Below are 11481 nucleotides of genomic sequence, written 5' to 3' on the forward strand. Positions count from 1 at the left end.
TACTTATGATTTTGTGACCCACCTAACATAGGCATCACCTGTGTCTAATGTAAGATGAATTTAGATTAAGACTATGTCCCTATATAAAACTTTCAGAGTATCCTTAAGAGTCTGTAAAGAGTTGAAGGATCTCTAACTTTAGGCATGGCATTTAGGTTTAGCCTGAAAATTCTTTCCTACATACACACATCTTTATCCACATACTTTAACATTCTCAGTACCACTCAAAAAGCATTTCTAATGAGCATTCTATGTCCCAACATTGAAAAATTCTTTCCCAGTTCCTTTAATCAATTCATCTCACCCCATCATTAATTATTTTTTCTTTTTTTTTTTTTAATTCCCCCGAGGGGGTGTACCATTCCTGGAAGTACTGCAATATCAGGTCGATGCGTGGAGTTGACAGAACAAGCTCCTATTCCAACTCCGAGCTACAAAAATCCATTTAATATATCGTCCTTGGATAGAGGACTTATCAGATATTAAACTGATAAGAACAGATACTACACTTGATCTTAGCCAAAAGGCTGAGAAGTGATTATCTTTCTAATAAGGCTATTAAAACTTACACCAAATTGATTAATCCTATTACTAAAAAGAAAGCAGTCTTAATACAATTTTATATCATTAATACCAATAACATACTTGGAAATGATTTTATTAAGAGTAGCTAAGGAAAATTGTGTTGTTATCTTGAGGCAGGCTGGCTCATAAGTCAGATCAGTTGCCTCCTCCTTTTAAGAAACAGGACATTACAATCTTTTTAAAAAATATCTGACAAATTATAAGTTACCTCTTTAGAGGAAGTTTTGTTGTTTTTAATAATCCTCTATGTAAGGTGAACTTGACTTAGAACAAATATCTGGCAAATTTACTCCTGCAAAAGACATTTAACTTTTCCTTTTTAATTTCTATGCTTAGGTCTTTGATTTCCTTGAAATGGTTTTCTAGAAGAGAAAGGAATGTCACCTGTGTCCATCTCATCTCTTTATTACAGTCACAAACATGACATGACTAGCAAAAACAATGAGCACACATAAACACATACACACACACACACACACACACACACACACACACACAAAGAACAAATCCTCCTGACAAAATCAAAAACCTTGCTTAAAGAACTTGAAGGAATCTTAATTCCTTGTGCTTTTAAAATATCTTTTACTATGGCAATTAGCTCCTTTTTACTCTTTGTTAAATTGTTTTTTCTTTATCTTAACCAGTGTTCCTTATGTCTTGAGAGAAATTTTAAGTCCTTCAACAATTTATGCTTACTTAGGGTCTGTCCCATGATAGAAAAGGAAAGAGGAGAAATGGAAAGACCAGAGGGCAACATTCCCGGTTGGAGAACCGGCACGGGGGATTTCCTGGTGGGCCTGCAGTGAGCCTGACCACAATTTTAAGAACTGGCAGCTGCTCTAAGAGCATTTACTGGCTGTTGCGTACCCAGTTTTGTTGAGAGGAAGAGAGGCCAAATAGGAGGTTTTTGCTAATGCCTGAGCGGGCTGTCTGGATTCGCATGGGGAGCTAGGGGCCTTCAGCCAATGCCAGAGGGTAGCCCTGGCCAAGAGGCTTCAGTTGCCCTGTTGCTATGTTGCAATTCCACACGATGGTGCCAACCAAAAGTAAAAGGAGGAAAATAAGTGCAAAAAGGAAGTCCCACAGTTCTTGTGCCTTGATAAAAAACGACTCAATAGTCTTTACTTTAATTGCCTAAAATTCGTTGCTTACCTCAAACGGATCAGTTTCACAGGCTGGCTTTACTGCGTTGATCGTGGTGTGGGTCTGTTTTACAGGTGTATTGCCTGTACTGACCTCTATGCTGACCTTCATTCACTCCTCTGGTGGGGTGGCGGTCTAATGGCTGGGACAGCTGTCCACTCGCACGATGCCCAGGTCACACTGAGTACCTTGCCCCATATTGGGCGTCATTTTTCCCGGCCAGTGGGGAGTCGAACAAGGAAGCGAGGGGAAAATTAACCTTAATGAAAAAAGGCAAACAGACATAAGAAGGAGACCATGCTAGGTGTTTGTCATGGCCTCGAGAGTTTATTCTTACATGTAGGTTTATATAGGGTTGTAGGGGGAAGGGGATGTGGTCAGGGCAAGGAGTTGTAGGGGGATGGGGATGTGGTCAGGGCAAGGAGTTGTAGGGGGAAGGGGACATAGTTAGGGCAAAGATCACAGAGTTACTGGTTAAACCACAATGCCTTTGTTTCTTCATTAGCTACTGTCAGGATGGGGGAGTGTTTGGCCAGGTGTATGATCCCATTGTTTCTGGTAGTTGAATATTAGGTGAGGAAGTAGAAATTTAACTTGCTATATGGCAGTATTTGTTTGTGGTAGTTGAGTATTAGGGGAGGAAGTAGAAACTTAACTTGCTATATGGCAGTCTCTGTTAATATGCCTGAGGTTTGGTTCATAGCTCCCAACAATTTATCAGAAAGCTGGTCCATCCAGATTGAGGTTAGGAATGTCGGACAGCAGACTGTTTATAGAATCTTATCTTTTGCAAAAGGCCAGTTTATGATCAGGTTGTCAAGCTGTTAAGACAAGATTAGATATACACCTGGTTACATCTCCTCTAGGTTCCCTGAGATTAGATAAACACCCAGTTACATCTCCTCTAAGTTCTCTAACAATCCCATGGTCCTAAATCATGTCAGGCAGCTAGCTCCCCCCACACACACACTTTTTACCCCTATATAACCACTGTGTAAAAAATAAAAGTTAGAGACCTTGATCAGTCTCCAGACTTGGTCTCCTTCTTTACTCGGGTCTTTGTTTAACTCCCCACTGGCTGGGGCAAGTGGTGCCCAAACATAGGGCTTGAGGTACGAAGTTAAACCTAGACATCACTCGAGTGACAGCCGTCCCCCCCGGCCGCATTGGATCGCCACCTCACCGGTGAGTGAAGATCTGCATGCAGATCACTGCAGGAGGGCCCGCCTGTGATACAGATCTGGAAAGGTCAGAAAAGCGATGCAATTATGCAACAAGCATTAAGTAAGCATGAATTGTTGAAGGGCTTAAAACTTCTCTCAAGACACAAGAAAAACAGATTAAGAAAAATGATTTAGCAAAGAGTAAAAAGGAGCTAATTGCCATAGTAAAAGATATTTTTAAAGCACATTGAACTGAGATTGCTTCAAGTTCTTTAAGCAATTTTTTTGATTTTATCAGGAGGATTTGTTCTGTTTATGTGTGTGTGTGTGTGCGTGTGTGTTTATGTGTGCTCATTGTGCTTGCTAGTCATGTCATGTTTGTGACTGTTTGTAACTAAAGAGATGAGACGGATGCAGGCGACACCCCTTTCTCTTCTAGAGAACCATTTCAAGGAAATCAAAGACCTGAGCATATAAATTAAAAAGGGAAAGTTAAATGTCTTTTGCAGGAGTGAATTTGTCAGATATTTGTTCTGGGTCAACTTCACCTTACATAGAGGATTATTAAAAACAACAGAACTCCCTCTGAAGAGGTAACTTATAATTTGTCAGATATTTTTAAAAAGATTGTAATGTCCTGTTACTTAAAAGGAGGAGGCAACTGACCTGACTTCTAAGCCAGCCTGCCTCAAGATAACAACACAATTTGCTTTAGTTACTTCTAATAAAATCATTCCCAAGTGTGTTATTGGTAATAATGACATGATGTCTTCAGACTACTTTCTCTTTAGTAATAGGATTAATCAATTTGGTGTAATTTTTTAATAGCATTATGAGAAAGATGGTTAATGATGGGGTGAGATAAATTGATTGAAGGAACTGGGAAGGAATTTTTCAATGTTGGGACATAGCATGCTTATTAAAAATGCCTTTTGTGTGATACTTAGATCAGAATGTTAAAATATGTAAATAAAGGAGTGCAGATGTAAAAAAAGAAATTTTCAGGTTAAAATATCTTGGGATAGCTTGCTTAAGCTTTATCAATATAAGTCATGGGTAAAACATAAAATTGTTTTATGTTAATAAAAATTTCTGTAGACGCTAGGCGTGGTGGCGCACGCCTTTAATCCCAGCACTCGGGAGGCAGAGGTAGGAGGATCGCCATGAGTTCAAGGCCACCCTGAGACTACAGAGTTAATTCCAGGTCAGCCTGGACCAGAGTGAGACCCTACCTCGAAAAACCAAAAACCAAAAAAAAAAAAAAAAAAAAATTCGGTGGTACATAAAATCAATAGCTATCAAGTTTAAGCCAAAATCATTGGTGGTCAAATAATGTTTTTTCTTTCAAAAAGATTTATCAAGGGATATATTAATATTTTGATGGCTGTTTGGCTCAAAAAAGACCAGATTCTACTCTATTATATGTAAAGTAACAATCTCTTAAGACGCTCCTCCAAGGCAAAAAAGGAAAAGTCCCAACTCCTCAATCAATTATGTGACCTTGATTTAGAAATATGCTCCCCCTTCACTTTCCCTGCTCAGAAAACTATAACCAAAAGTAAAACTCTCCACATCTTTCCTGTAACTCGCTCCCAAGTTAAACCTGTCAAAGGAAGATCTGATGAGGCTGAGCCGCAGGATCCACAAGGCCCAGAAGAGGGGGAGAGAGAATCTGAAACAAGGGAACCTGCTGGGTCAGAAAGCTCTGACAATGAGGAAGGGGATGCAACTTTACTTACTAAAACCCAGCAATATCACCATCTTAAGTTTAAACATAAAAAGAGTTCAAAAATACATTATCTTTGTATGGTTCTATTGCTCCTTTCACTGTCTCGCTGTTAGAATCTCTAAGTGAAGACTCACTTACTGTTAATGATTGGGTTATGTTAACTAAATCTACTTTAACTAGGGGCGATTTTCTTCTATGAAAAGCTGATTACACTGAGAGGTGCCAGGTACTGTCCACCGTAATTTGGCCGCTGGTGGCTCTTCCAAATCCTGGATGCTAGATAAACTTTGGGCAACTGTCCCTATGATATGAATGAAAAACAAACCAAATTTCCTCCAGGATTACTTACACAAATTCAACTCGCAGCTATCAAAGCCTGGAAGAGCCTTCCTTCTAGAGGGTCAGCTGTCACCTCTCTTGCTAAACTCAGACAGGGTCCACAAGAGCCTTATAGTGATTTTATCGGCTGCCTTACAGAGGCTGCTGAATGCCTCATGGGAAAGGAGGAAATAGACAATGAATTTGTCAGACATCTCGCCTTTGAGAATGCTAACACCACCTGCCAAGTGGCTATACGCCCCCATCACCATGGCAAAAATATTTCTGACTTTATTAAACTCTGTGCTGATGTAGACCCTACATCCTACAGTGCTGGATTAGCCACAGGAGCAGCACTTAAAGATTTTACCCAGGGGAACAAGCTCAAAACTTATTTTAATTGCAAACAACCAGGTCATTTTTCTAGAGATTGCACGGCCCCTAAGACTGAGCAGCTGCTCCCATCCTCTCTGTGCCCATGAGGCAAGCACTGGGCCTCTAAATGCTGCTCAAAAACAGATATACAGGGTAAACCTCTACCCTAGAGGCAGGGAAACTTCTTATGGGGCCCACTCCAGGGCCCCAAGACCCATAACAGTCGGAACCCTGGGGTTGTCAGGTTCGTCCCTCAATCGGCCCAAAATGTGACATCACTGCCCTCTCCTGGGCAACTGCCAATAGTGCAGGATTGGACCTCTGTTCCACCTCCCAATCAATATTAGCCCCGGAGATGGGAACTCAAATCCTCTCTACGGGAGTCTTTGGCCCCCTACCTCAGGACATTTTTGGCCTTATCTTGTGATGTGCCAGTTCAACCATTCAGGGCCTCACCATTTCTCCAGGAGCCATTGACAATGACTATACTGGGGAAATTAAATTAATGGATACTGCCCTTCAGGGGCCTATAACCATTCTTCCTGGCCTACGGATTGCTCAGTTAATACTATTGCCCCTCAATAATAAGGTGCTTTGCCAGAAACAAAAGAGAGGCACCCATGGGTTTGGGTCATCAGATATTTATTGGGCACAAGAGGTCACTCAAACAAGACCCCTTCTTAAATTAAAATTAGAAGGAAAAAACTTTGAAGGTCTCATAGACACTGCTGCAGATGTCACAGTTATTTCCAGTAAAGACTGGCCTGCATCTTGGCCTCTTGCCACTTCCATGATCCATCTCAAAGGAATTGGACAGGACTCTAACTCCTTACAAAGTTCTAAAGATATTTAAATAAATAAACATTAAGGGAGGATGAGGAGGGCAATCAAGGCACCATTCAACCTTATGTGGTCACAGGCCTGCCCATTAATCTCTGGGGCCCAGACATCTTCTCTCAAATGAAATTCATTATGTGCAGCCCTAATAAGTTGGTAGCTCACCAAATGCTTAATCAAGGCTTCTGCCTAGGACAAGGATTGGGAAAACATTCTCAAGGAACAAAGGAGCCAATCTCAGTTACTATAAAGACTGATCATGCTGGAATAGGCTACAAAAATTTATCCTAATGGCTGTTGACATGCCTGTACCCCATGCAGATAAGATATCCTGGAAAACAACAAAACCTGTGTGGATGATCAATGGCCCTTAACTTCTGAAAAATTAGCTACAGCCATGATGTTAGTGCAGGAACAACTTGCTTCAGGCCATATTGAACCTACCACCTCTCCTTGGAATACTCCTATCTTTGTTATAAAGAAAAAGCCTGGAAAATGGGGATTGCTCCAGGACCTTGGAGAAATTAATAAGGCCATGGTACCTATGAGAGCCCTACAACAAGCCCTCACCCCTCCAGTGGCAATTCCTGCAAGATACTATAAAATCATTATTGACCTAAAGGATTGCTTTTTTACAATTCCCTTTCACCCTGAGGATCGTCAGCATTTTGCATTTAGTTTACCTGTGGTAAATTTTAGAGGCCCTATTCTGAGATTCCAATGGAAAGTCTTGCCCCAAGGGATGGCCAACAGCTCTATGCTGTATCAAAAATCTGTGGCCCAAGTTATAGTTCCATTTAGACACAGATGGCCTTCCTTGTATATCATTCATTATATGGATGACATTCTCTTGGCTGGACCTGATCCCACTAAACTCCTTACTTGTTCAAGAGCTTCCTAGGGCCCTTACCAGAGCCGGCCAAAGCAGCTCACTCTGTACATCACCTTAATGCTCAAACCTTGCATCTTCTTTTTAAAATCACTAGGGAACAAGCCCGCCAGGTAGTCAAACAATGTACAAACTGTGTCACCCTCCTACCCATCTCCCACTTGGGCATAAACCCTAGGGGTCTGATCCCCAATGAGATCTGGCAAGTGGATGCAATACATGTTCCCTCATTTGATAATCTTAAGTACCTCCATGTTACTGTGATACTTTTAGTGGGCTCATCTGTGCCAGCCTCCATGCTGCAGAAGCCTCAAAAATGGTCATTGCTCATGTACTCAATTGCGTTGGTGTCATGGGAAAGCCCCAATTTATTAAAACTGATAATGGTCCTGGATATACTGGAAAAAAAAATTCTAAAATTTCTGTCATCAACTACAAATTAAAGATATTACAGACATACCATACAATCCCCAGAGTCAAGGAATTGTTGAGCAAGCCCATCAAACTATTAAATATACCCTCCAAAAATTAAAAATGGGGGATTTATACCCCATAAAAGGCTCTCCAAGAAATATTCTTCATAATGCCTTGTTTGTCCTAAACTTTTTGACCCTTGATACTCAGGGAAATTCAGCTGCTGATCGCTTTTGGCACATGAATACAAAAAATACCTTTGCCAAAGCCATGTGGAAAGATTCTTTAACCTTAAAATGGAATGGCCCAGATCCAGTATTCATTTAGGGGCAAGGATCAGTATGCTTGTTTGACACCAAAGAAAATGCTGTGAGATGGCTACCAGAGAGACTTGTAAACCAGGCTGATGATCATCCAATGACATCTCACATATCCAGGGAAGAAACACTTCCCAGAGAAAATCTCCTTTATTCCCTGACAGGACAAAGCTGGAAGGACCTTAAGATGACTCTGCCCCAGAGGACACAGCTAACCTACTGGAGAGGCCAACTCCCATTCGCACTGTGTTTGGCATCACTGAACTGTCCCTGGAGGATACAGGCTCGTCTGGCCATCAAGGGCACATAGCTCTCTATTGGGCTCTCTGTGTCTGTGCGGTGCTTGTGTGTCTATGTGTTGTGCTCACTTTAACCCTTGCTAGACACATATAATACAATGTCGCCTCACTAGTTTTATTAAACAACAGATTGACAGTGCCATTTCCAAGCCAATCCAAATCCACTATCATCAATTGGACCTGATTGATCAGGGCTTTGATGTGCTAGGTGACTCCCCTCCTTTAGGAGCTGCATAGGATTCAGACCTATGAATATCAGCTCACAATAAAGTAAGAATGATATGGGCACCAACTTGGGTGCAAGGCAAAGCACTGCAAGGGAAGGTCCCTTTCTGAACACTTCTGAATTCCCTGAGAGCAAAACCTGACTTGCATGGAGGTTGGTATGACAACCCCAACCCACCCCCCAAGAAAAGAAAAGAAATCTGTGTTTTTGAGCTGGAGAGATGGCTTAGCACTTAAGGTGCTTACCTGCAAAACCTAGGAATCCAGGTTCAATTTTCTAGTACCCATGTAAGCCAGAAGCACAAGGTTGCATATACATCTGGAATTTGTTAGTAGTGGCTACAGGCACTGGCATGCCCATTCTCTCTCTCTCTCCATCTTTCTCACTCTCTCTAATAAATAGATGAATAAAATAAAAATATTTAAGAAAAATATTTAATAATATTTAATAAAAATTTAAGAGAAAATGATATTTTTTAAAAAAATCTGTGTATTCTTGGACATTATCCACAAAACTTTCTAAATAGTTGTATAAGAATAGCATTGGTTTTATTCTCAAACTTTTTCATAAAATAGAAAAGGAATGAATTCTACCAAACTCCTCTGTGAAGCTAACATTACCCTGATACCAAACCAGACAAAGACAGAACAACAACAGCAACAAAAAAAAGAAAGATAAAGAAAACTCTAGACCAATCTCCCTCATGAACATAGATGCAAAAATTCTCAACAAAATATTGGCAAACAGAATTCAGGAATATATGAAAAAGAACATTCACCCCAACCAAGTAAGCTTTATTCCAGAGATGCAGGAGTGGTTCAAAATACACATATCAATAAATGTAATGCACTATATAAATGGACTGAAGGACAAAAATCACATGATTATCTCAACAGGTGCAGAAAAAGGCATTTGACAAAATCCAACGTGCCTTTATGATAAAAGTCCTACAGAAACTTGGAATAGAAGGAACATATCCCAATATAATAAAGGCTACTTATGACAAACCTACAGCCAACATAATGCTGAATGGGGAAAATCATAAAGCTTTTCCCCTAAATTCAGGAACAAAACAAGAGTGTCCACTGTCCCCACTATTATTTAATATAGTATTGGAAATCTTAGTGAGAGACCAAAAAGAAATAATGCGTAAAATAATTAAACAATGGCACTGCCATTTTAGGACAAATCATTGTGAACAAAAGAGGAGCCAAGGCCTGGCTCAGATAAGGAATTAGCTGACTAACATGCTGACCTTTACTTCTGTAATTCATGCTCGCTTGCTCAACAGGACATTCCAGAAATAGTTAGCTGTGGGGGCCTCTGGCCTCTTGCAAAAGACAGGTTCTGCAAGAAGTCTGCTGACCAGAGAGATAAGCAACTAGAAATGTTCCCACACGTACCTTCTTGGAACCAATCATTTTAAAAGATGCAATGTGATGTAACCCCTTTGTCCCCTTCCCACTCTTTTTCCTTTATAAACCCCTACTTTTAGAAGGTTGGGGCTCTCTCCCACTCCTGCTGTATCAGTCTGTGTGGATAGAGACCCTGCTTAAGCTTGACATTAAAAGAAACCTGTTGCTTTTACATTCGAGTGTCTTGGCTTCTGTGTCAGTCCTCTGGGTGACTCCTGGGTGACTGGGGGTCTTGGCTCCTGGTCAGGGGTCTTGGCACAACATTAGCAATAGCAATAAGGCAAGAGAGATGCATAAAAGGGATACAAATTGGAAAGGAAAAGGTCAAATTATCATTATTTGCAGATGATATGATTGTATATATAAAAGACCCTAAAGACTCTACCAATAAACTGTTAGAACTGATAAACACTTGTAGCAATGTAGTAAGATACTAAATAAACACACAGAAATCAGTAGCCTTCATATATTCTAACAACAAATATGCTGAGGATGAAATGAGGGAATCACTCCCATTCACAATTGTACCAAAAAATAATGAGGTACCTTGGGATAAACTTAATCAAGGAAGTGAAGGAATGAAATGCAATGAAAACTTTAAAATACTAAAGATAAAAATTGCAGAGGACACTAGGAAATGAAAAGACATTCTTTGTTCTTGGATTGGAAGAATCAATATTGTAAAAATGTCAATCTTACCCAAAGCAATCTACACATTTAATGCAATTCCCATCAAAATTCCAGTGGTATTCTTCATGGAAATAGAAAAAGAAATCCTAAAATTCATTTGGAAGCACAATGCACACTTCTAATAAAAAAAAAAAAAATGGTGTATAAGAAATTATCAACTGCAGCAGAGAAGTAGAAGAGATTCAGAGTGTCTAGAGTCCACATAAGCAGGCATAAGTGGCTAGAGCAGCAGCCGAACCAGGCCCACATGACTACAGCCACAAGGCTCAGCCTGAGCCATAGGAAGAACCAGGTGAGGAGATTCTCCACTCACAACAACATCATCACAAATAAAAGAAACATGAAGGGCAGGGACCAACAGAGTGGCTCATGAAGAAGAGGATTATGAGGAGCAGTGGGAGAACTTCAGCCACTATCCACAGCCTCCCCTCCCACATCACCAGCACAAGAGCCAGCAAGCAATAGAGAACTGGGATAGGAAACTCACCTAAACAGCACCTGGTACAGGAGTTTAGAGCAGTGAAAGAACAACCCAGCCAGACTACCTGAGCCCACAGTACAGCAAAGAGGGACCCAGGCAGGTGTGCAACATAATCGAGACCAAAGCCATCCCAAAAGGTAACTAGGATTACACCAGGCCAGTACCCTCCAAATAAGCCTGGTATATAGGCTTGTATCAGAAGTGCAAATTGGCCATTCTTTTTGTTGTTGTTGTTGTTTGGTTTTGTTTTTTGAGTTAGGATCTGACTCTAGCCAGGGCTGACCTGGAATTCACCAAATAGTCTCAGGGTGGCCTTAAATTCTCAGCAATCCTCCTACCTCTTCCTCCTGAGTTCTAGGATTAAAGGTATATACCACCATGCCCAGCTGGCCATTCTTAAATAAGGTATATTTGGGGCTTATCATTTGTTGCTTCCTCATTCATAGTGCCTTTTTTTCCTCTTCTGTCATTAGTGAAGGGTCTCATTTGGTCACAAGCTGACTTGAAACCCTCTGCAGACCAGAAATCTTAGCCTCCCAGTTGACAGTATTAAGGGTGTGGGGCAACACAAATCCTTAGGGAATGTTTCTTGGTTAGAGG

General features: G+C 40.7%; 1 non-coding gene across 1 annotated transcript; it reads right to left on the reverse strand.

Moving 5' to 3' along the window:
* Positions 1–348: 348 nt before the first annotated feature.
* Positions 349–539, reverse strand: LOC123461739. Its single transcript, XR_006637821.1, has one exon. It is a non-coding gene; the product is annotated as a U2 spliceosomal RNA (small nuclear RNA).
* Positions 540–11481: the final 10942 nt, after the last annotated feature.

This window comes from Jaculus jaculus, chromosome 6 (assembly GCF_020740685.1).
Source record: "Jaculus jaculus isolate mJacJac1 chromosome 6, mJacJac1.mat.Y.cur, whole genome shotgun sequence".
In the NCBI taxonomy this organism is placed as follows: domain Eukaryota; kingdom Metazoa; phylum Chordata; class Mammalia; order Rodentia; family Dipodidae; genus Jaculus; species Jaculus jaculus.